Raw genomic sequence first — 26,371 nt, 5'->3', positions numbered from 1 at the left:
TTTGATACTTAACACAGCACAGAGCCTGATGCAGAGTTGATACTCAATAAATATTTGTTGAATGGATGAATGGAAACAAGTTCAGTCTTTTGATTTATGGTCCTCCTTCCTTCCTACTTTCATTTTCTCTCCTTCCTCCGTCTTCTTGACCACATGAAATCGGGCAGGACCCACATCATACACCGAAAAATCTGGGACTAGCTGGGGAGATCAGTGGCGAGATGGGAACAGGAGGCAAAGCTTTGTACCCAACCCTGGCCTAATTGGATTTTCATAATTTATTCTACTAAGTTAGTAGTTATGGTTGTGATACCTTAAAATGGTCTTTCATTGCCTAATTAAGCTGTATATATTTCCAGGGTTCATTTTTCTTGGACTACTTTTTCAATTAAATTCTGTTGATTGACTCTTTTTCTTGATATGCTATGGGTAGTAACCTTACATCACATGCATCACATCTCACCAGTCCACTCTCTCTGTCTTTAGATGTCTAATATCATATTGCATTCTATTGGTATGTTTGATATTTGATATATTTAGGGGAATAGATATTTTTATCATGGAAAATGTCTTGTCTGTGATAATATTTTACTTTTGGGGGAGCAGTTTTAAAGTTCTCTCTCTTCCGTAGTTGGAATAAATACGCTATTCTGGTTTCTTCTACATGTATTTTCGCTCTTTAGCTTACATGTATGAATGAGCTTAAGGCTCTAAGTTACTTCTTTGCATTTGGGTTCACTTCCCAGTTGCTCAGTAGCACCTTTTCCTCTCATAGGATTGCTTTAGCCTGGTCATTATTTATGAATTCTATTCTGAGTTTTTTCTGCTTCAACTAATACCCTGTCTTTCTTTAAGAAATAATTTTCCTTTTGTAAGAATTTAAATAGTTGGAAACCACTATCATAACTTCAGTGTTTTTCTTTTGGTGTTTTTCCAACTTTTCAGACAGATGTGTTTTAGTACCAATATCAAATTCTGTAAAATCAGTATTTTATTTAATCTACATAATAATTTGGGGAATGTTGTCATCTTTACTATATTTAGTTTTCCCAGCATGGAGCAAATTATATTTCTCCATCGTTCTTTAATTCAACTATCAGACCTTATGTCATTTTGAATAAGATGTCTCTAATTTTCTGATTTAAATTAATACCCACTTACTGAAATTTTTGTCATCGTTATGAATGGGGTCTCTTCCACTGCATTTTTTAGCTGTGGCCCTTGTTACTTAGGCCCGTAGTAGTTTCAAATGGCTTTTTATCCTGCAATTTTGCTGAAGTTGTTACTTTAAATAATGACTTAGTTTTGTTTTTTTTTTTTTAATTTTAAATATTTTTGTGAATTTTTTTTTGGTTCTGATTTTTGTTTTTTGGCCATGCCACACAGCATGTGGGATCTTAATTCTCTGACCAGGGATCAAACCTGCACCACTTGCACTGGAAGCATGGAGTCTTAACAACTGGGCTGCCCGGGAAGTCCCAACTAATTTTAAATTGATTTTAGTAAGTTGTATAATCATGTAATTTCACAACATGATGTTGAACTATGTCATATATAAAACATATTTTTTCTTACCTTTCTATGTTTGTACTTTTTAATCCTTTTCCTAATACCTAATGGCTCATTCAGTGAAGTAACTATTAATATCTTCACTTCTCTAAGAACTAGGAAATAGGGGAATCAAATTACCCTGTGAAAGCTGTAGCCAGCACATAAACAGATGAAGATATTAACATGAGATATTCTCTTTGGGAGGTGAAATGGACCCCAGATGAGCGATATTACACCTGTTTGAATGTAATCATGTATCTGGAGAAAGAGTATATCAAATGAAAACTAAGGAAAGAAGAGGAAAAAAAGATTGTTATAGAGTCAGTTTGGTAGTAACTGTTCCAGTCTTATCCAAGATAAAGGAATGGGTGAATTTTGAATAATCTGAATTATTGCAGGATAAAAAGCTATTTGAATCTACTACAGACCTATGTGCCATGGGCCACAGCTAGAAAATGCACTGGAAGAGACCCCATTTAGAGTTGGATGCAGGAGGATGTTGCTCATAGTCTAAGCACTCCTAGTATCCCATTGGCCCCACTGACAAGATTATTCCTAGGGTGAGCTTGACGCATCAGGCTTTATTAAAATGCAGTTCCTCTAACTCACCTGGGTTGCCTGGCAGCCCACATGGGTCTTTCTCATGCAAAGAGCATGCCGTGATAAAGGGGCTTGAAATATTCCATTCCCTGTGATTAATTTATCATTACAAAGCAATGGACTGGCATTATGGGGATAGAACACACTAACCATGTGAACTTGGAATATTTTAGTACCTAATTTCCCATAGTAAACTAACAAGTTAGCATTCTGGATGTATGTCACCTACCCTTGGGCCCTGGCCCTGCAGTTGGTGTGCAAACAAAATTGAGTTTCTGAGCTCAGAAGGCTCAAAAAGAATATAAATGTGCTCCTGAGGTCTCTTGGAGAGAGCCCGACAACCTGGCTGTGGTGTTTGCATTGGCAAAAGGCTGAGAATGAGTATTTTAGTTTTCTATGAGCACTTACTGCAGTGATGCTGGGATTCTTACCACTTCTCCTTTTCATGTGACGAATTTTAATATTTTCCTTGTGTCCAGTCATGCAAGTGTAAACTTTGCTTGTTCATAGTGGAAAATTATTTTAATGTTGTCTTGTATTTTATTTATTAAGATTTTTATTTAGTTATTAGAGCCATACTCATAAAAAACTATTGTGACTATCTTGTCTGTTTATGGGAAAGAAAACCATATTTGCTTTTATTTCATAATGTATATAAATGTTGAGTCACTGTATTATGAAACAAATGTAATATATGTTAGTTATACATCAATTAAAAAATTATATTTGCTTTGTGAAGTAGATTGAAAAACATAACATTCTTATCTATTTTTGGAAAATTTAGAAACATTCTACACCAAACTGATTGGCCAGAGGCATTTTTTAAAACAGTAGTTCCTAATAACATTTCTTTTTTTATAATTTTTTTTTTTTTCCATTTTTCTTTTCCGTTTGCTGTTTCTGGGTAATTCTTTTTTGTTCTCCAGTTATGTTGAATTTTTATCCACTTCTGTTTAACTACTAAATTTATTAGCAGATAACTAAAATTTATGTTGCCCCAATTAAAAAAATACTATTTTCTAACGTGTAGTCTTGATTTAATAAAATGATTTTTCTCTGGATTAGTGTTACATTTTGCTTGTTATGTTTTTTCTGCTCTTGGTTTTATTTTTGCCTTTTCTGATTTTAATTTGATATTCTATTTTATTTTCCTAAATTCTTTTAGACAGATTCGTATTTGTTTTTATTTCTTTCCTTGGTAATCTATACAGTTGACAAGCCTGATTTTCCTTAAGATGGCTACCTGACTTTTGAAAGTCCTGTGAACTGAAATGCTTTCTTTATGGATATACATGTAGGGCTATACCTGCAGCCACTTGTAAATCATTTGAGAATTGCCTTCTAGTCTTCACAGTCAAATGATTTTATTACCTTTTATTTGAATAGAGATAGGAAGCACAAACAAGAAGGCACTGGAGAGGAGACTATAACTAGAAGAGAGAAAATATTATCTGTTGAGTTTTTTTTTTTTTTAATGCCACAGAGAGAAAACAGCCAGGAAGTGAGATGTCAAATGAAAGGGCAGATGAAGGCTGCTGGTCCACGGAGGTGTAACCCTGAATTCAAAGTCAAGGGGCTGGCCCTCTGCCAAGCCAAGCAGGAAGTGGCTTTAACATCATCAGTTGTGGGGCTGTTCGTTTATCATGGTTAGAAGGGACCAAACTAGAAACTGATGCTGCACAGTCAGGCCAGAATTTGCCAACAAAGAGTTTATACACAGAGAAGGCAACTGACAGGTATCATTTCCAGGTGCACGGGCCAGGATCAGTGTGTGCAGGAAACAGATGCGCCAGGTGTTCCAAGGTGATCTGGGATAACAGTGACAATGATGGTGGCCACAGTGATGGCCACCCTTTATTCATGGTGTAACTGATACCGTCGTTTTATGTAACTACTCCCATTTTACAGTTGAGGAAGCAGAGGCTTATCCAGGTGTTAAATAACTTACTCAGCCAAGTGGACATAGCAAGCAACCAGGGGAGAGCCTGATTCTCACTAGCTTGTCTAATCTGGAAGCCTGCACTCTTTCTACCTTTATCACATGGTCAGGAATCTAACATGCACAGACACATTCACACATGATTCAAACGACTGACACAACAGGATTACAGCTGCTGAACCTAGGATGGAGTTTATATGTTTTTCCAAGTGTGGTTTTTCCATACTTGGTGTATGTCAACAAGAGCTGGCAGGTATGTGTGAGGCAAGGTCTCCTGAATTCCTGCCACTGAGATTATAGTTCTAATGCCCTCTGCCTACTTCTCTCCCCTGTGCCATAAATGAGAAAGTGTAAGTTTTCAGAGCAGAGTGAGGGCTGAGGCAGAGTCTGTCTTTCCAGGCTGTGAATCAAAGGGCTTCGCCTTCAGTTGCCCTGCTTCCCAGTCTGTGTGTGAGGAACCTTCCGGCCTCTTGGTTTGCCCCACTTCATAAATTGCAGCCTGTGCAGGCAGCCAGCCAGGTTGGGAAAAAATATTTGTTTATATTTATTTTTATCTCACCTTCCTAGAATTTCTACTGTTTGTACATGTTTTATGATATTTATAATGTATTAGCATAGCAGTCCATGTATATAGCTTTTCAGTAAATACATAGAAGATATGTTGATCTGAAGCCCAAACTTTAAAAAAAAATTTTATTGAAGTATAGATTACAATGTTGTGTTAATTACTGCTGTACAGCAAAGTGTCAGTTTATATACACACACACACATACACACACACACAGGCTTCCTTGGTAGCTCAGATAGTAAAGAATCTATCTGCAATGCAGAAGGCCCAGGTTTGATCCCTGGGTTGGGAAGATCCCCTGGAGAATGGAATGTCTTCCTAGTCCAGTATTCTTGCCTGGAAAATTCCGTGGACAGAGTCTGGTGGGCTACAGTCGGTGGGATTGCAAAGAGTTGGACACAACTGAGCAACTAACACACATACACATATATACATACACACATCTCTTTTTCATAATCTTTTCCATTGTGGTTTATCACAGGATATTGAATATAGTTCCCTGGGCTATACAGGTTATCCATTCTATATATTGTTTTTAATCTATTCTCTATGTAATAGTTTGTATTTGCTGATTGCAGACTCCCAGTCTATGCCTCCCGCCCACCGCACCCCCAGCTTGGGAGCCACAAGTCTGTTCTCTCTGTCTGTGAGTCTGTTTCTTTTTTGTAGATAAGTTCCTTTGTATCATATTTTAGATCCCACATATAAGTGACATCTTTTGATATTTGTCTTTCTCTTTCTGACTTATTTCACTTAGTATGATAATCTCTGGTTGCAGCCATGTTACTGCAAATGGCATTCATTCCTTTTTATGGCTGAATAATGTTCCATTGTATATACGTACCACATCTTTAGCCATTCGTTTGTAAATGGACATTTAGGTTGTTTCCATGTATTGGCTATTGTGAATAGTGATGCTATAAACCTGGGGGTGCATATATCTTTTTAAATTAGAGTTTTGTCTGGATATATGCCCAGGAATGAGATTGTTGAACCATATGGCAATTCTATTTTTAGTTTTCTAAGGAACCTCCATACTATTTTCCATAGTAGCTGCACCAACTTACATTCCCACCAGCATTATAGGAGGGTTCCCTTTTCTTCATGCCCTCTCCAGCATTTGTTATTTGTTGACTCTTTAATGATGGCCATCTTGACCTGTGTGAGGTGGTACCTCATTGTAGTTTTGATTTGCATCTCTCTAGTAATTAGCACGGAGAAGGCAATGGCACCCCACTCCAGTACTCTTGCCTGGAAAATCCCATGGACGGAGGAGCCTGGTGGGCTCCAGTCCGTGGGGTCACTAAGAGTTGGACAAGACTGAGTGACTTCACTTGCACTTTTCACTTTCATGCATTAGAGAAGGAAATGGCAACCCACTCCAGTATTCTTGCTTGGAGAATCCCAGGGACAGAGGAGCCTAGTGGGCTGCCGTCTGTGGGGTCGCATAGAGTCAGACATGACTGAAGCGACTTAGCAGCAGCAGCAGCAGCAGCAGCAGCAGCAGTAATTCGCAGCGTTGAGCATCATTTCACATGCCTACTGGCCATCTGTATTTCTTCTTTGGAGAACTGTGTCTTTAGGTCTTCTGCCCATTCTTTGATTGGGTTATTTGTTTTTTGTTGTTGAATTGTATGAGCTATTTGTAAATTTTAGAAATTAAGCCCTTGTTGGTCACATCATTTGTGAATGTTTTCTTCCATTCTATAGGTTGTCTTTCATTTTGTTTCTGGTTTTATTTGCTGTGCAAAAGCTTATAAATTTGACTAGGTCCAATTTGTTTATTTTTGGTTTTATTTCTATTGCCTTGGAAGACTGACCTAAGAAAACATTGGTATGATTTATGTCAGAGAATGTTTTGCTTATGTTCTCTTATAGGAATTGTATGGTGTCACATCTTAAATGTTTAAGTCTTTAAACTATTTTGAGTTTATTTTGTATATGATGAGAGGGTGTGTTCTAACTTGATTTACCTGTGGCTGTCCAGCTTTCCCAGCACCACTTGCTGAAGAGACTGTCTTTTTCCCACTGTATATTCTTGCCTCCTTTTTCAAAGATTAATTGACTATAGGTGTGTGGGTTTATTTCTGGAAACCAAATATTTTAAATTGATATTTTTAACTTAATGCTTTTAAATGTTTGGAGGTCAGTATTCTAGGGCAGTAGACTCCAAACCTGATGAGCAGTTCAAGCTCTTTGATAAGTTGAAAAAAAAAAAATCCATGTTTCCTTGGCCCAGATACGTGTACTGAATCATAATGGCCAGGGGTAGGGTCCAGTAATGTGCTTTTAAATAAGGACCAGGGTTGGAACCACTGCTCTAGGATATGGTTCCTAAAAACTATCTTATTGCTTATAGTTGCTGGGAAAAAATCTTAGTGCCAATGGTATCAAATAGACAGTTGGAAACCTATAGTGCTTTGAAGAGTATTTATGAATAGGCTTACTTGTTGTTTGTTTTCCCCTGTGGAAAGGTAAGCTCCAAGAGGTGGTCATTATCTATCCTGTTCCCCACTTGTTCCTAGAATAGTGCCTGACACATAGAAGTGTTCAGTAGTAAATATTTGTAATAATAATAATAATGAGTAAATAATGAGACCCTTTCCCTACTGTAGTTAGTATGTGTCCCTGCTTTCTTCAAGTACCAAAGAAAGAATTGGTGTCAGCTACACTGCTGTCAATTTGAAGTAATCTGATAAAATCCTTGGTTATTCCACTCTTATTGCAATGTTTTAATGTTCAAAAATTATGTAAATTCTCATATTTTATTACATTTGTAATGCCATCAAAGAAAGTAGTGGAGGTTGGAAGATGACATAGAGAATCGCTTTGATTTCATTTCATTTCAAATCCCTGTGTCTTTAAGGAAAGGGCTAAGCTACAACTTGGTCATTCTCCAGATCCAAGAGGAAATGGATTGTAGCAGTTGTGCCTTTGTAGAGCAGATGTTTTGGTTGGAAAGACTGTCAGCCATCTGACTCATAATAAATCCTCAATTCCAGTAAATTCCCAGTTTTCAGTTATAGTAGGTAGGATGCAAGAAAACAATGTCTTCCACTTTGGGAACTTTGAGCTTGTTTCACATATTACCACTACCCCCTGTGCATTATTGTGTGTGAAAGGATGAAATACTAGGGGAGGTTAAGAGCAATTCCAGGAATAGACTCAGTGGTGTTTGTAACGGAGACCATTGGAGGTAAAACCAAAGCCACGGACTTGCCTGACATAATACTAATGATGAGAAACATAATAGCATTGAGTTTTCTTATATATTCCCCTATTAAATCATTTTTAAATTATACTGATATGAATAATATATAAAAAAGCCTGTAGTTTCCCTTTGTCTTATGGGGAGGATTCCCTTTTATTTTTTTCTTCATAAAACTTTGAAAGTAAGTATATGATTACTTACATGTTATCTTGAATTTTAGAAATTTGTTTTATGGGGAAACCTATTCATACATATAAGCTTTTCAAAATTCTGCCAAGACCTATATCCAGTGTTTTATATGGATAAATCAAGATTACAGAAATGATAATAAACATTTCACATTTTGTATTATGAGCTTGGTGGAGGGAATTCATTATTGATGAAGTAAACTAGCATCTCATTGTCATCCCTCTGCTTTTATGTAGCAGTCAGTTTCTTTTTTACTATCACCAAAGTGAGCAGAATACCATAATCTTCACAGAGATAAATGAGGAATTCAACATCTCATTGCTTCCTCAGAGAATGACAGTCCAAGCGAGAGCACCATTGCTCTGGTCAGGAGCTTGAGATTTCTGAAAGCTCCTTTTTTTTCCTTAATATTTATTTATTTATTTTGGCTGTACTGGTCTTAGTTCCAGCTTGCGGGATCTTCATTGAGACATGGGGGCTTCTTAGTTGCTGGGCATGCAGACTTCTTTGTTGCAGCATGCATGTGGTATCTAGTTCCTTGACCAGGAATTGAACCTGAGCCGCCTGTAATGAGCGACCAGCATCTTACCCTCTGGACCATCAGGGAAGTCCCTCTGAATGCTTCTTAGGTGACCTCTTCAACCAAGTGAAACAATAAAAGTTTGGAAGGAAGCAGTTCACTTGTCCAGAACTCCTGACATTTCCTGGATTGGTCTTTGGCTTTTTCCTTATCTAGTATCACATTATTTAGAAGTAATACTATTTTCTATATACTCCTTCTGTATCCTTTTGTTCTTTCTGTTTTTAGCTGATTAAGTGGTCATTGTATACTCAGAAACCTCATTTAACATGGTATGTTAAGTGCTCATTTTTTTGGTCTTTATATTCTAAGGCACATTTGTACATCGTCAGAATTGCTGTCTCATCTCTTCAGTGACAGAAAAGGTAGAGAAAACAGTGCTCCTGAATTCACCCACTGATAAAATCTGAGATGTGGGAGAGTCATAGCAGGAGGCAAGAGGCAGACGATTATGACTGCGACATAAAGGGGAGAAAGCAGAAGTGGTTAGTTCCGTGAGAACATGTCTTATTAATCTTGTCTCTCCTGTGGTGAATCACATGATGCCTTGCATGTAGCAGGCTACTGGATTGTGTGGGAAAAGCATAGGCTATGAGTGAGAGAAATCTGAATTTATTTTCTAATGCTCCACTTACTAGTATAAGATTTTGGACATTTTGCTTAATCTCTTGGAGAAATTTTTAGATCTGCAAAATAGAGATGACAATATCTATCTTGAGGGTTGTTGACAATGTAAGTTTAGGTGTGATGTGTGGTACCCAGACAGAAATCAGTCTTATTAAACTATTTTCTGTAAGAAACTGGAACTACTTTAGGCATCAGATCTTGACTCCAGGATCAGGTGGAGGTCAGCCATTCCTGGTAGATAATTGTAACCGTACCTGGCAAAATTCCTTAATTTGGGGGAAAATGGCAGTATTTGGAGAAATTATTTAACTGTGTTGTGATTTGAGAATTATATATATTTTATTATGCAGTTAAGCATAAACATGTACCATAAGACTTTAAAACATGTATAATGGGTTTCTAATTTAAGATTCCAACTCCTCTCCTCCTTTTTCTTCCTAAAGAACAGTGTCTTTGTATGGTCTGGTCTAGATTTTTATCATCTATTAATTGTCCTTTTTTATATTTGGAACAATATCAAATTCATACTAGAAATGTAAGAACAATACAAAGCATTTTTTTTAACCATTTGAGAGTAAGTTGCAATGTGATGCCCTTGATCTTCATATACTGTAGCATATTTCTTAAAAATAAGTACATTTTCCTACACAATTCCAGTATAGTTATAAAAACCGGGAAATAAACATTGATGTAGTACTACCATCCAAATGTGAGACCTTATTCAAATTTTGCCATTTGTCCCACTGATATCCTAATGGAGAGAAGAATTCCACTTAGAATCATGGATTCTATTCTTTTGTCATAGCTCTTCAATTTTTAATAGTTCCTCAATTTTTCCTTGCCATTCACAACCTTTTTGAAGATTATAGACCAGTGTTTTAAAAATGTGTGAATATGGGTTGTCCGATGCTCAGCCATGATTGGATTCCATGTATGCATCTGTGGCAGGAATAGCACAGAAGTGGTGCTGTGTTCTCACTGCACCTCAAGTGGCACATCTGATACTGATTGATATGATCACCTTGATGACTTGTTTAAATTGGTATCTGTAAGGCTTTTTACAGCAAATTTGCTTTTTTTTTTTTTTAATGTAGTCAGTAAGGATTTTGTGGGGTAGTCCTTTGAAACTATACAAATATCCTGTTTTTCATCTAACTTTCTTTACAGCAGTATGGACCCATGATTTCCTGTTTGAGTTAATGGGCTATATAGTCAGTTAGCATCATTGTTTATTTTGATGCTCAGTGTTATTTCTATATCTAATCTGTGTGTATTAACCAACCATGTTCATACTGATACCTCCATTTCCAGTTTAATATGCTGAATTTGTTTATACATATTTATATCTTTCTTCTTTGAAAGTGATAAATCCCATTATCCATAATATATTTTGGATATACTTCCCATTGCCTATAATATATTATAGCTATATTACATTAGTTATATATGTAACCAACATGTAACCAATTGGTTACATATGTCCCAGTGTTTCTGCTGTCCCTCCGTCATGTGGGCACCTTCTGCACTCCACTTGGGCTCAGACATCCTGCACCAAATTGCCTTTCTATGGGGACATCCTTCATGTTCTGCTCTGGCCCACTGTAGAGCTCCCCCTTCCTGCATTTAGTCTTGCTGTGCAAGCTGCTAGAATGTTCTTTGTAGAGCAGTCTGATCACGTCATTACTTTGTTTGTAATCCATTATTGCCCTGCCCTTAAAAAAATAAACTCCTTGGTTGTGTTGCTGCCTGAGAACTGGAGAAGGTCCTTGCTTCGGGGCTGCAGCTCTTCAGCCGCCTGACAATGTCACCTCATTTAGTAGAACAGCCACTGCCCCCGCACAACAACAACTGTGAGAGAGGTGAACAGTCTCTGCCACTGCCTGCCGGCCTCAACAGTTCCTGGGTGGAGCTCCCCGTGAACAGCAGCAATGGCAATGATAATGGCAATGGGAAGAATGGGGGGGCTGGAGCACGTACCCTCCTCGTCCTCCATCCACAGCAGGGACATGGAGAAGATTCTTTTGGATGCACAGCATGAATCCGGACAGAGCAGTTCAAGAGGCAGTTCTCACTACAACAGCCCTTCCACAAGAAGATGGGCAAGTCATGTTTGATATGGAAATGCACAGCAGCAAGGACCATAGCTCTCAGTCAGAAGTTGCAGAAGGAGAGAAAGAAGTGGATGCTCTGAAGAAAAGCATAGACTGGGTGTCCGACTGGTCCAGTAGACCTGAAAACATTCTACCCAAGGAGTTCCACTTCAGGCACCCTAAACATTCCGTTTCCTTAAGCATGAGTTAAAGTGGAGCCATGAAGAAAGGAGGGGATCTTTTCCACAGAGTTTCTTATGGTGTTCATTCCATCTCTCTTCCTCTCCCATGTTTTGGCTTTGGGGCTTGGCATCTACATTGGAAAACAACTGAGCACACCTTCTGCCAGCACCTACCGAGGGAAGAGAGGAGCCCCGGGCCAGTGTGTGACTTGTGATGTGGTGTCTTCTCACAGTAATTCATTTGAACTTGAGACCATTGTAAGAATGACCCAACCTCCACCCTCTTTTAACATATCCAAGTTCCAGTAATTCTCAAATCCAGTATTTTATTCCAACTTTGTTGAGGCATTTTACTAAGCTCATTCCCTTTTTGGCCTGTAAAACACTTTAGAATTTTCTAATAAGAGTTTACTCTTGTTTAGAAATTTGCAAGGGCTTCTTTTCCGCAGATGCCACCAGCAGATTGTAATTTTGTCAAGAATGTCATTGTCTCCTCTCAGTACCACCAGACCCAGAACTGCATCCTTCATGGTATAAATCTTACTCTTGCAAGATAACTCCTACCTGTCTCTTCAAACTAGACCAGGTTGCAAATGATATGAAAGCTTTGGTGTTTTGTTTTTCAAGACAAAGGCAAGCTTCACTAAACTTAAGAAAAAAGAAAACAAAAACAAATAAAACAGACAAAATATGACACAAGGAAAAAAAAATCCTGGGCAATAAAATTATTTAAAAAAAAACCAACTCCTTGGCTGAAATACATCGACGTTATTACGATCAGGCCCTTAAACTTGTCCCAGAACTTTCCTGTGGGCCAGTGGTCCGGTGGCTAAGACTCCACAGTCCCAATGCAGGGGGCCCAGGTTCCATCCCTGGTCAGGGAACTAGATCTCACATGCCACAACTAAAGGTCCCACATGCTGCAACTAAAACCCGGTGCGGCCAAATATTTATATATAGACTTGTTCAGCTTCATCTGTCACCCCTCCTCACTAGTGTCCATTGTTTCAGCCTTTCTGAACCCTGCCCTGGGTGTGCCATATGCCTCTGTACCCCCATATCTTTCCACGTGCTCTTCTTTCTTCCTTTCACTTCCTTATACTTTCTATTCCTTCAGAGCACTGTGATTCATTCCAACTAAAAGCATTATCTCCTTGATGTCATTTAGTCACTAAGTCGTGTCTGACTCTTTTGCAGCTGTAGTCAGCCAGGCTCCCCTGTCTGTGGGATATCCCAGGCAAGAATACTGGAGTGGGTGGCAGTTTCCTTTTCCAGAGGATCTTCCTGACACAGGGATCGAACCCCCATCTCCTGCTCGGCAGGGGGATTCTTTACCACTGAGCCACCCGGGAAGCTCAGCATTATCTCCTTAAAAAGCTGCATGTGACAGCCAGTTTTGCCCTGTCTCTAACTCCTCTCCTTTTTTCTACCAGAAGTTCACACCTGCATTATAATATACCTTTATTCTAACAGGTTTAATCAAATGGTCAGTTATTTTTTTTGTTTGTTTGTTTATTAAGTTTTCCTACTTGTCTCTGAAGATTTTGAGGGTGTGTGTTCCTAGCACCTTCTGGGTGGTGCCTAACACATAATAGGGCGTTAATAACATGTTTATAGGGATGAATGAATGAATGAATGAGTCCTGAGGTCAGCACCAAAGATATAATCAGTATAGAAGGAGAATGGAACTAATTGAAGGCAGAAGAAAATAAAAGAAATCTGCAATATATTTTGCCCATAGTGCATAGGCTATAGTAGGTCCAGTCATGGTTATCTTGGGGAGAAGCCCAGTTTAGTTTGCTGAGGCATTGGGAAGGTGTTCTGTCTGCCCTTGTATTTTTTTTTTTTAATAGTTTGCTTGTTTGTTTTTTAACATAGTTCATGAAACCTGTTTTGGATTATTGTGCAGGTTTTCTTGTACACTTAACCAACATTTGATTCTGTAATTAACAGACCCAAGAGAGCCTGGAACTTAAAGGGTTCAACTTAATCTGCTTAATTACATTCTTTCATGCTTATTTGATATTAATATAAAGGTTTTTTTAGTAAGTTTAATCCACATTCCAATGTGAACCAGAAATGTTAAGCTGTTAATAGCTTCCCTGGAGAATTGCAACTTGCTTGGATGCTTCAGTACTTTGATCATCATTTATGCATCGTGAAATGTCACAATTTCTGTTCATAAGCACAAAACTGCAAATGTTCATCAATTGGTCTATCTTCAACCTGTTATTAGCTTAGAAATGAAGTATTCTTCACTAACCCAAGCCAGTGATAAAGTCTAACTCAATTTTTAGTTGATCTAAATCTAGTCATCAGCACTTCTATAATTAGTCAAGTTCTAAATAACAAAACCACCTACTCAATAGTTATGCTAAGTCCAACATTGAGTTTTTCATTTTGGGAACTTTTTAGTATAATATGTTCTTCATATGAAAATTTCCACTCTTCATAACTTCCTCCTCTTTTGGGGTCTTACATTTTCTTTTTGATTCACACAGACCTCATTTAGTAAGTGGCACAGTTTTGGAAGCAGATTTGGATATAGTAGATTGATGTAGTGAAAAGAAGCATTGATGCAAGAATCAGCAGTCATGAGTTTTGGTTTCAGCCCTGTGACTAATCAGCTCTACACATCAGACAAATCACTTCCCTTATCTAAGTTTCTCCATCTATAAATCTATGAAGGGTGGGTGTTGGGATCAATGGCTACAAACTTTATTTTTAATAAAATAGAAACCTTCTTACAAGTGAAATCTTTCTCCCAGTGCCCAGTATGCAAAACACAGTAGTAGTTGCTCTTAAGACACTTGTAGGTACACATGATCCCAAGTTTTCCTCAGAGCACGAGGTTACAACCCCTGGCCCAGATCTCTAAAGGTTTTTTTTTCTTTTTTTTTTTTTTTAACATTCTCTGATTTTATTTACCCTTGACTCATGTCCTTTCACCTTTGGCACGTTACCAGTATCATTGACCCAAAGGGGATAGTGTCCACAATACTAGCTCTCTTGATCTGGCCCCTTTCTCTGGCTCCTCCATAGCTTATGGATGTGGCCAGTTAGAAGAATTTTTGAGAAATATCTTATTGTATTTTTCAGCTTCTACCACAGTTCTTTCCTCCATTTAACTCTGAGTTTTTGGAATATGCCACAGAGACTTATTTTTAAATCCTAAACTTTGTCTAAGATACCTTCCATAGCCCCGTGTGACATCACAGTTCCTCTGTGTTCTCCTGTTTAATCACAGGATGAATATCTCAGTCCATTGCTTTTCATTTCTCTCTCTATTTTTGAACCTGTTTTCTCTTCCTTAAATGTCATTTCTCTAAGTCAGTGCTTCTCAGACTTTAATGTTCTAGAGATCATCTAGGCCTTTGTTGTAAGTGTCCCCAAGGTGAAGCTGATGCTGTTGGTCTGATTAGCGAGGCTCCACCCACATAGGCTTCAGCTGCTGGCTGTTCAGGAAGGTAATACCACACCTGCATTTGGGATCTGGTATTGGTTCTCTGTCTCTATGCGTTTTGAACTAGATAACCTGGAATACCAAAGTGGTAGAACTGATTTTCCTGGGAAAACACCAGGACTTGCTGTTTAGCATCTTCCAGGCTGGGAAAGTTAGAGCTCCTTTTCCTGCTTTTTACTACTTGTAAAAGTTTTGCATTTTTTCACTTAGGATGCTCATTACTCTCCTGCTTTATCTCCTTATAAAAGTCTAATGTCAGAAAAAGTCTGATGAATTCACTCTTAACACATAGAAGAATTGATGAGTTTTTCAGCCTTACCTTATAATGATTAATCATGTCTTATCTTACTGGATCTCTTATTGAAGAAGGAAGAAAAAAGTTTCTCATCTTCATGTTTTTACATATGAAGTTGGGAGATGGATTCTTGCCATTTTTTCCCTTATTGTTTCCATCAAAATGTCTTGCACATGGTAGGTAAATAATAAATGAGTACTGACTTAGTGATAGCACATGGTGTGTTATTTGGAAGTTGATTAGAAATGGCAAAAAGATTGCTTTTGCCTTTTTATCTTGTAGGGTTTGATCTCTCAGTCAAGTGTTAGAACTTGAATTTTCCTATTATTCTAGAGGATATCCTGAATCCAAGGATAATGGCTCATTCTGCCCTAAATTACACCTACTAATTTATATTGGAAGATCAAATTAATAAGAAACATAGACCTCTGCTATTTCTGCAAGGGAAGTCTGCTTGTGGAACCCAGTTTTGGATCAGTAGTTTCCTGGCAAGCATATGTAGTCATTTTTTTTCATACATATATTCATACATTTGTTCATCAAATATTTACTGGGTGCCTACTTTTGTGGTAGGCACCTATATAGTAGGCACTGGGAATACGACAGTGAATGCAACACTGCCCTTAAGGAACTCAGCCAGATACATGATAAGAGCACACACGTAAGTAACTTTAAAACACAGACAAAACAATCAAATGTTATCATATGAAGGGTGTAGCTAAACATCTGTAGGATCCCAGAGGAGAAACCATTACATCAGAGGGAAGGGCCAGGAAGTCTTGTGAGAGGACATGGCAGCTGAGTGTGACTTCAGAGAGCAGATAGAATTGGGGGGTTTGGGGTTGAGGGATGCAGGGTTGGAAGAAGGCATTCAGAATTGAGTGGCAGGATGGCGTGTGGGCAGCTGCTGCAGTTAGGGTGTGTCAGTGACGTAGTGTGGAAATGAGGTTGGAAAGATACATTGTAGAGGCTGGAATGCCAGGGGGCACTTTTGAGTCTGAGAGAAAGATGCAGTATTTACTTCTCAGAGCTCTTTTCCATTCTGAAATCATTTATCCAGCCAGTTCCAGAGGGATATGGCTCCAAGCCACTAGATTTTTTCAGAGCTCCTAGCTGCCCTTTAGTTTCTGAAGATAACATCAATATGCAAATTAGAAGATCTCATTATAATACTTTAAGGAGAGAGTGTCTAGTAGGTTCCATTTTCTGTGCTAGCACCTGTGGTTTTTGATTGTCGCCAATTAATGAGGGTGCGGTACCAGGTGGCTCAAATCACGTGGAAGTAACCAATTGCCTAGTTGCCATGGGCACCAAACAGTTTGTGCGAAGAGACTGGCTGGGTGGGTGGGTGCAAAGGTGTTATGCGCTTCTAGGATGCCTTTCCCTTCTGTCCTCACTCACAGAACCTTCCAGGAAGAATCTCTAAGCCCCATAACTCAAAGCCACCTACAAGGAGAGGAAAGGGTGGAGCTTTAACAGTAGGAAGAATAGCATGGCAATGGATATGATCTCAGACCCGGAGTCAGGGAGGAAGGAATAAGAGAAATGAAACAGCGTTTAACGAGCCCCTTCTTCATGCCTGGTTCTGTGCTCAGCTACTTTCATACACTTTTGCCAACGCCATGAGAACCTGTTGCTTCCTGTGATGCCCACATTTAGCACGTCTTACTGAAAAAATACAAAAACATGCAAACTCTTAGCAATTTTTATTTGTATTTCTGTAGGAGGAGGCAATGGCACCCCACTCCAGTACTTTTGCCTGGAGAATCCCATGGACGGAAGAGCCTGGTAGGCTGCAGTCCATGGGGTCGCTAAGAGTCGGACACGACTGAGTGACTTCATTTTCACTTTTCACTTTCATGCATTGTAGAAGGGAATGGCAACCCAGTCCAGTGTTCTTGCCTGGAGAATCCCATGCGGAGGAGCCTGATAGGCTGCAGTCCATGGGGTCGCTAAGAGTCAGACACGACTGAGCAGCTTCACTTTCACTTTTCACTTTCATGCATTGGAGAAGGAAATGGCAACCCACTCCAGTGTTCTTGCCTGGAGAATCCCAGGGACGGGGGAGCTTGGTGGGCTGCCGTCTATGGGGTCGCACAGAGTCGGACACGACTGAAGCAACTTAGCAGCAGCAGACAGCATATTCAAAAGCAGAGACATTACTTTGTCAACAAAGGTCCGTCTAGTTGAGGTTATGGTTTTTCCAGTGGTCATGTATAGATATGAGAGTTGGACTATAAAGAAAGCTGAGTGCCGAAGAATTGATGCTTTTGAACTGTGGTGTTGGAGAAGACTCTGGAGAGTCCCTTGGACTGCAAGGAGATCCAACCAGTCCATCCTAAAGGAGATCAGTCCTGATGTTCATTGGAAGGACTGATGTTGAAGCTGAAACTCCAATACTTTGGCCACCTGATGCGAAGAGCTGACTCATTTGACAAGACCCTGATGCTGGGAAAGATTGAGGGCAGGAGGAGAAGGGGACAACAGAGGATGAGATGGTTGGATGGCATCACTGACTCAATGGACATGGTTTGGGTGGACTCCGGGAGTTGGTGATGGACAGGGAGGCCTGGCCTGCTGCAGTTCATGGGGTCGCAAAGAGTCGGACATGACTGAGCGACTGAACTGAACTGGAGTGTCTAGAACAGTCCCTGTCCTAATAGGTTATCAAAGATATTGGTAAAATTAATGAATTCAGCTTTTTTTCTTTAAAAGGGGGCAAAGACTGTTAAATGGTCAAAACATCATTGCATAGTCTTGATTGTTAAGGGCTGTACCAGCCTGGACTGTGTGGCCTTCAGTGAGGAAAGACCTTTCCTTTTCCTGTAATGTGTGTTTTGAACACCCACGGTTTGCAGAGGGCTGTGACGGCTGTGATGAAACACACACCTTCGACACTGTGCCTCGGAAGAGCTAAGACTCAGAGAGCCAGACCTCTAGAGAAGTAACAGACTTCTCAATACAAACGTGAAAAATCACTGTGAGCTAGATTCACTTTTCCATTTAACAAGTGGGTTTTGACCATCTCTGTCTTGTACTCATTGTTCTAACCATGGGAGGCCCTGAGGTCAGTTTAACAAATTCCCTGATATTGGTCAGTAATTTAAAAACGTAACTTTAGGGCCTGATTTTCATTCTTTTCATAGTCATATTTTGGACCAGAGCCCAAATGATGGATTTCTGGCTCTGATAATAGATGATGAAATCTGTAATTGCACTTGTAGTTTATAGTAAACAATCTGATGAGGAAAAAAGTGGATATTTTTATAATCCTTATTTTATAGATGAGGAAACACTTTTTAAAAATTATTTATTTATTTATTTTTGACTGTGCTGGGTCTTCATTTCTGTGAGGGCTTTCTTTAGTTCTGGTGAGTGGAGGCTACTCTCTCCTTTCTATAAGTAGGCTTCTCATTGTGGTGACTTCTCTTGTTGTGGAGTAGCAGCTCTAGGTGTGTGCGCTTTAGGAATTGAAGTTTCCTGTGATCTTAGAACAGAGTCTCAGTAGTTGTAGCGCATGGGTTTAGTTGCTCCAAGGCATATGGCTACTACTGCTAAGTCGCTTCAGTCGTGTCCGACTCTGTGCGACCCCATAGACGGCAGCCCGCCAGGCTCCCCTGTCCCTGGGATTCTCCAGGCAAGAACACTGGAGTGGGTTGCCATTTCCTTCTCCAATGCATAAAAGTGAAAAGTGAAAGTGAAGTCGCTCAGTCGTGTCTGACTCTAGCAACCCCATGGACTGCAGCCCACCAGGCTCCTCCGTCCATGGAATTTTCCAGGCAAAAGTACCGGAGTGCCATTGCCTTCTCTGGACTGAAGCGACTTAGCAGCAGCTAAAAGATCACCATTTTTGTGCCAGTTGTTAAGTTGTGTGATAAACTTGCAAAGCAGTGTATGTGTTCAAATAGCGAGCCTCTATGGTTTGACATCCATTAGCATTGGCACCCCTGATCCATTTTCCTTCATTGGGTGAGGTTAGGGAGGCTACAGAACAGTGAGGGCAGGCTGTTCCATCCAAGGCTTGGGGTGGGTTACTCTGCTGTTTCAGATCTTCCCGGATGAGAAGCAGTAAGTGCAGGGAAGTAGCCTAGTTGCAGCCGTAGCCTGGTGCTGAGGCAGATTGCTCCAGTAAAGCTTTCTTCTGGCACGTGCAGAGACATGCCACACCTCTCAGTCCTAAAAGCCCTTTCCAGGTTCTGATTAGAGCCTGGCATTTAATAGTATGCATCAAGTATTTAGATAACCCAAGGATGAAAGTCTCTTTTTAGCACTTAATTCTGTAAATTTCCATTTGCCATGGTTATCATCTGTATGAGTCAGTTTAATCATTTACGAGAGAAAATGTTGATTGTACATGAAGGAAAACTACCTCCAACCAGCTGAAGCACGTAGGCAATTTATTGGCTTTCTGAAGTCAGAAAAAGGTTGAAGGCAAACAACAGGAGGAGCAGGACACAGCTGGACCAAGCACATGGGTGTGTGTGCTGCCAGGACTCTCTTTTCTCTCAGCTCTCCTTCTCTTGGTTGTCATTGTTACTGTTCAGTCACTAAGTCCGCGTCCTACCCATGGACTGCAGCATGCGAAGCCTCCCTGTCCCTCACTATCTCCCAGAGTTTGCCCAAGTTCATGTCCATTGAGTTGGTGATGCCATCCAACTATCTCATCCTCTGCTGCCCTCTTCTCCTTTTGCCTTTTCTAGGGTGTGGGCTTTGTTCTCTCACGATAGCCTGGCCTCTTTTGTGGATGGGGAACATGGCTACTGACAGTTTCTTTTGCCTCTGCAAAAGAACTAGGTCACTCTTCTAGGGACCCCTCAGCTCTTCCCAGGGGGTTGGAACTGGTATCTCTGCCAGGTACTGTAAGGATTGGGGTCTAGGAGTGGGGACTGGAAGAGAAAGGGGCTTCCCAGGAGAAGAGAAGGTGTCAGCCAAGTAGTATCACAGATGTCCACTATATCAGCTTTCATTTCAAATCTGTGTTTTCTATCCTTTACAAAGAGCTGTATGAACTCCTATGTAAAAGCTTTATCTACCTTTTCGTTAAGTTTTGGAGACATACTGAGGATGTGGTAAATGGTGTTCATATTTGTTCCATATGTGCTTAAAGAAAACTCACTATCGTTTTAACTTGTTTTGTTGGGCTCCTGGAGAACAGTCTGGCACAAGGTTTTTATCAGTAGGTGTGCGTAAAATCACAACTCAGATGTCTGAGGATGTGGTTTGGTACAATTTGTAAAACAGTTGCAGAAACTGATGCTTATATAAATAAACTTAGCTTCTTATCAACTCATTAAGAATACATTTTTAGAGTAATAGAGGAAATCCCACACTCCAGGTTCTTTCTCTAAAAATGTTGGTGAGGAGAGAAGGTAGTGGAAGCCAGGGAATATTCTGTGCTTCTAATGAGGACCTTGGCTGTATTGCAACTCCCCACCCATCCTCCTATCCCCCCAGCCTCCAGCTTTCTAGAGAAAAGGCTCCATTTCACACACCATTTAGTCAGAAGGTTAGTGTTCTCAAGACTATGTCTGTTAGGTATAATAACTGTTGAGACAGTAGTTGACCAGTGAAATCTTGATTATGATTGTTTTGAAAAAACCAGGAATTCTTTTTCCCCAAAGTTATTTGTACAACATGTGTTTCAATTTAGTTTTATAAACAGAAGCTATAACCAACATATTAGGGGTGAGTACAGCTTCACAAGCAGATTCCTGCATAAATGAGGGCAGTAAAATGGTTTCTGTTTATGAAAATAATAAGCAAGATATAAATTAGAAAAACGCTAGAGCCATACTATATCATGACATCTCGTAGGAATGAACTCAAGGTGTCACTTGTAGGAAACACGGTGGTGACAGCAGCGCCATCCTGGTGTTTGGGGCTCCCCTCTTAGAGCTGCTGTTCCAAGAATATGGCAGTTATCCTTTCCCGACCTCATGATCAGCTCTTCTTATTTCCAGAGTGTAGTTAGTTAATCATGTGCTGTGCTGTGCTATGCTTAGTCACTCAGTCGTGTCCGACTCTTTGTGACGCCATGGACTGTAGCTGGTCAGACTCCTCTGTCCACGGGGATTCTCCAGGCAAGAATACTGGAGGGAGTTGCCATGCCCTCCTCCAGGCCTGGGATCTTCCCAACTCAGGGATCGAACCCAGGTCTCCCACATTGCAGGCAGATTCTTTACTGTTTGAGCCACCAGGGAAGCCCTAGTTAATCATAGAATGTGCCGAATCGTACATACAATTGAAGGAAGGTTGATATTATGCCTTAGAACTCCACAGCCCTCATCAGTGTTCTCAGAGAAGCCATCCTTCTTCCTTCGATGAGTCTGTGTAAAGATGTCAAATAAATACATTTTGTTTGGCATGGTGATCTTTATAGCTTTTAGTCTTTGTACTCTTGGAATTTTAAATTTCTTGCTCCACAGTTTCTAAAAGTAAACATTAAAATACATAAAGCATATATTCTTTTCAATTTGCTTTGAATACGTATTGATGCAGTCAGGATAGTCTTCTTGGGATAAAAAGGGAATAGGGAGTGGTTCCTTAAGTTTCTCATGGTTGTTTGAAGCACACAGGATTTAGACATTAAATGGAGGACGAGTACATGTACAGCAGATCTCTGCTACCTTTTCTGCATGTGAGTTTCCACGGTTTTTACATTTTTCTCTGAGCACTGATACTGTCTTCTTTGTGCCCAACAGCATGTCAGTGGGTATAGCATTGTGGCTAGGAGTCTGGGTTCTGAGTCAACATACATGACTTCAAAATGCATTTTCACCGTTTGATCACTTTCAGCCTCAGTTTCTCCATCTGCAAATGTGTAATAACAGTACCTACCTTATAAGGTTGTCATGGTGATTATATGAGAGAATGTATATAAAACACTAAGCAAAGTGACTATTGAGTAAACCCTTAATAAATGTCACCTGTGGTTGTTAGACATAATAGGAAGTAGATCTCTACCCTGCCCTCAAGAAATTCACAGTCTATTTGAAATATAAACTCTACACTGCTTAAATAGCATGAGGAATTCATAAGGCAACATGTAAAAACTACCAAGAGTAGACATAGATCACAGTGCAGTTGAAAGGAATCTTAATGAAGCAAGTGAATTTACAGAGTTAAATTAAAATCACACCACTTAAGAAAAGGAGAGAAAGAGCATTTTTAAATTATACTTTATTTTTTGATTGAAATATAGTTGAGATACAATATTATGTTAGCATCAGGTGTACTACGTAGTGATTTGACATCTGCATACATTAAGAAATGATCACCACGATCAGGCTAGTAACCAACTGTCCCCACACTAAGTTATTGCAATATTATTGACCATATTCCTTATTCTATATATTATATCCCTATGACTGGCTTATTTTATAACTGGAGTTTTGTACCTCTTAATCCTCTTCACCTATTCTGCCCTTCTCAACAATCACAAGAGAAAGAACTCTTTTTTTTTTTTCTTTTTGGCTGCATGGCATGGCATGTGGGATCTTAGTTCCTCGACCAGAGACTGAACCTGTGCCCTCTGCATTGGAAGTGTGGAGTCTTAACCACTGGACCAGGGAAGTCCTGAGAAAATGTTTTTTTATAAGGGGAATGGCAAGTGCAAAAGTGTTAGTCAGGGAAACACATGAGAAGTAGCCCAGTTTCTCTGGACTAAGCAAAGAGAATCGTTTTATTCTCATCTTCATTTGGTGAAACCAGATCCAAAGTAACTCTCTTAAAGGCTGTCTTCACACGATATATCAATATATTGAAGTGAGTGTTAGCCAAGAACTCAGTATGTGGTGAGGTAAGCTGTAACTCGGCTTTCAGAATCCCGACCCCAGTGCTGCAAGCCCTGCTGCATGGAACAGAGGGGCACAGGGTCAGGACCAACTAGCAGGCCAAAGGGCCCAGTATGACGCCCATTGATTCCTTACTCTTGTATCCATTTTGCTTTCTGACTGAACTGCCTTTCCTTGCACTTATATATTTCCCAGCACACTGAGGAAGAGAAAATGACCTGATTTCCAAAACGAGCAGTGTCATTATTGGACAGAGAATTCTTAGCAGTGAGACCAAGGTCTTCCCTTAGGTACATCATTTTTCTTATTCTTCCATATTTCTTTTGCTGTTGTTCAGTCGCTCAGTCATGTCTGACTCTTTGCAACTCCATGGACTGCAGCACGCCAGGCTTCCCTGTCCTTCACCATCTCCTGGAGCTTGCTCAAACTCATGTTGATTGAGTCAGTGATGCCATCCAACCATCTCGTCCTCTGTCATCCCCTTCTCCTCCTGCCTTTAGTCTTTCCCAGCATCAGGCTCTTTTCCAGTGAGTCAGCTCTTTGCATCAGGTGACCAAAGTATTGGAGCTTCAGCCTCAGCATCAGTCCTTCCAATGAATATTCAGGATTGATTTCTTTTAGGATTGATTGGTTTGATATCCTTGCAGTCCAAGGGACTCTCAATAGTCTTCTCCAATACTACATTTCAAAAGCGTCAATTCTTCAGCTCTCAGTCTTCTTTATGGTCCAAACTGTCACATCCATACATGACTACTGGAAAAACCATAGATTTAACTATATGGACCTTTGTTGGTAATGTCTCTGCTTTTTTAATACGCTGTCTAGGTTTGTCATAGCTGTTCTTCCAAGGAGCAAATGTCTTTTAATTTCATGACTACAGTCACCATCTGCAGTGATTTTGGAGCCCAGGAAAATAAAGTCTGTCACTGTTTCCATTGTTTCCCCATCTATTTGCCATGAAGTGATGGGACCAGATGCCATGATCTTAGTTTTTTGAATGTTGAGTTTTAAGCCAGCTTTTTCACTCTCCTCTTTCACCTTCAAGAGGCTTTTTAGTTGCTCTTTGCTTTCTGCCATAAGGGTAGTGTCATCAGCATATCTGAGGTTATTGTTTTTCTCCTGGCAATCTTGATTCCAGCTTGTGTTTCATCCAGCCCAGCATTTTGCATGATGTACTCTGCATATAAATAAGCAGGGTGACAGTGTTTCTTTTGCTTAATGTCTTTTTTTTGACTGCATTGCATCTTAGTTGTGGCAGACGGTATCTTCCTTCCATCGTGCAGGATCTTTCGTTGTTCTGCACCAATTCTAGTTGAGGTGCGTAGACTCTCTAGTTGCGACCCTCGGACTCAGTTGCCCTGGAGCATGTGGGATCTTAGTTCCCTGGCCAGGGATCAAATCTGTACCCGCTTCATTGCAAGATGGAGTCTTAACCCCTGGACCACTGGGGAAGCTCCTTGTTGTCATGTCTTAATGCTAGTAGAATCCAATTCAAATTTTAACTGGGGCTGCTTGTACTGATATATAACAGTGAATCTAGAGGACATGTTATTGTAAATCTCCTGTCTCAAGTAATGAGAGGCCACTGCTGAGTCTCCATAAACTGTCTTGACCACTCTTGAAACTTCTGTTCTCTCCTCACTCTTTATCCCTTTCTCCAGCTTTGATTTTCCTCCATAGTATTTGTAACATACTATATGTTTTACTTACTTTGTTCCATGCTTGTTAAATGAATGGTAGCATTGTGAGTGTCTCATTCTCTTACTTGAAAAAACTTGACTTGGAAAAACCTAAATTTATGTAATCTGATGACAAATCTATACTGTCAAAATTCTGGGGCCTCTAGAGTACAAACCTCATTTAGTGTATTTTAAAATAAGGTTCTGTTTTGGAAATTTTTAATTTGCTTATATCTTTAAAAAAACTCATACCTTTTGTATAATGAGGTGCTTACTCAGACGTAGTTTTTAGTCACCCTAGGAATCATGATTAATCCTGGGTCTTATTTAATATAATTTTAAATATAACTCAAAGTAGTTCTTACTCTGTTTTTGACAGACGGGATAATAGCTTCTTTATAGTCTTTATGTCCACAAACTGGTTTTACTAGTAATGGTTATAGTTTTGTTGTAAAACTTTTAGAATTGAGAAATGCAATTTTTTTTTACAGTCTTCCTATGTGACATGTGGTTTGTAATATATATTGTCCAGCTAATATTTTCTATCAGCAACTAGTTAATTGATGGTTTGATCCTACATATAGGATCAACATATAGGGGCTTGTTTAATGCCTGCTTTCCTCATTTGGAAAATTAGCATATCAAAAAAGTACAGCATAATGATAAATTGTACTTGTGTCTACTTTCATTTCCAAGGCTAATTATTGTCTTTTTTATACTCTTTTGATATTACAGTGAGCCCCAATGGAGAAAAGGTGTATAAATAAACCATTATAACCTAAGCAGAGTGTTAACTTTTATTGGTCAGTATATCCTTCGCTTATGTATGGTTCAGATTTGAGTTTTCTTTGATAAAATCTGAACTAGTTGTAGATTTAAGGCACGGAAGAGATAAATATTGAGAATCTTTGTAACAGAAAGCATTTTCTGTTAAACTCCATCATTTACTCACTCTTACAGTCATTCCTGTGCTAATTCAGTTTTTTTCAACCAATTTGCTATGTATTTACTATGTTCCAGACACTGGGGATACAAAAATGAACAGGAAAAACTCCCAGCCTGCAAGGAACTCACCATCTAGTGACTATTCACTGCAAGCCACAGGAAGCCCTTTCTGCTATAACCAAGTGCCATGCCAAATCCACTGATAATGCTCAGCAAAATATCACAGCCATGATTGCCTCGCCATATGCATATCAGTGCCTGACGTGCTTTTGTAAAGGTGTGAGGCAGTATTTTTGTTTCAGCTTTAGCAGATTCGGCATTGTCCCCCACCCCATTTTAGTCTGCTGCAGTTTCAAATGGCGCAGATAGGAAGCCCTGAAAATGTGTACTTGTACATTTTAAAATTTCCCCTGCTACACTGTTGCCACCCCCTGTTTTCCAAATGCTGCCATTAGTGGTTACAATAATCATCTGTAATGTTAGCTTCTAAGAACCATGGTACAAGAGCTTCTTTTATAATTTCCCAGATGGGAAGGAACACATGTACAAGCCTGTTAGAGCTGCAGAAACTGGAAGCAGCACTGTGTAGATTTGTATTTTTGGAACTCTTTGGGCTTATTTAAGCTCTCAAAGTCAAACTTACGTATCCATTAGAAATC

At 39.6% G+C, this 26,371-nt stretch overlaps 1 protein-coding gene and 1 pseudogene across 12 annotated transcripts in view; both read left to right on the top strand.

The window, feature by feature from the left end:
• The window catches only part of BABAM2 (BRISC and BRCA1 A complex member 2), a 470,493-nt gene that overhangs the window by 234,370 nt on the left and 209,752 nt on the right, over positions 1-26,371 (top strand). The window lies entirely within an intron of this gene.
• On the top strand, positions 8,194-12,367 carry LOC129623331 (BCL2/adenovirus E1B 19 kDa protein-interacting protein 3-like; annotated as a pseudogene).

The sequence above is a fragment of the Bubalus kerabau genome, chromosome 11, assembly GCF_029407905.1.
Source record: "Bubalus kerabau isolate K-KA32 ecotype Philippines breed swamp buffalo chromosome 11, PCC_UOA_SB_1v2, whole genome shotgun sequence".
Lineage (NCBI taxonomy): Eukaryota > Metazoa > Chordata > Mammalia > Artiodactyla > Bovidae > Bubalus > Bubalus kerabau.
The sequence above is the reverse complement of the archived record's forward strand: the minus strand, read 5'-3'. Positions and strand labels throughout refer to the sequence as shown.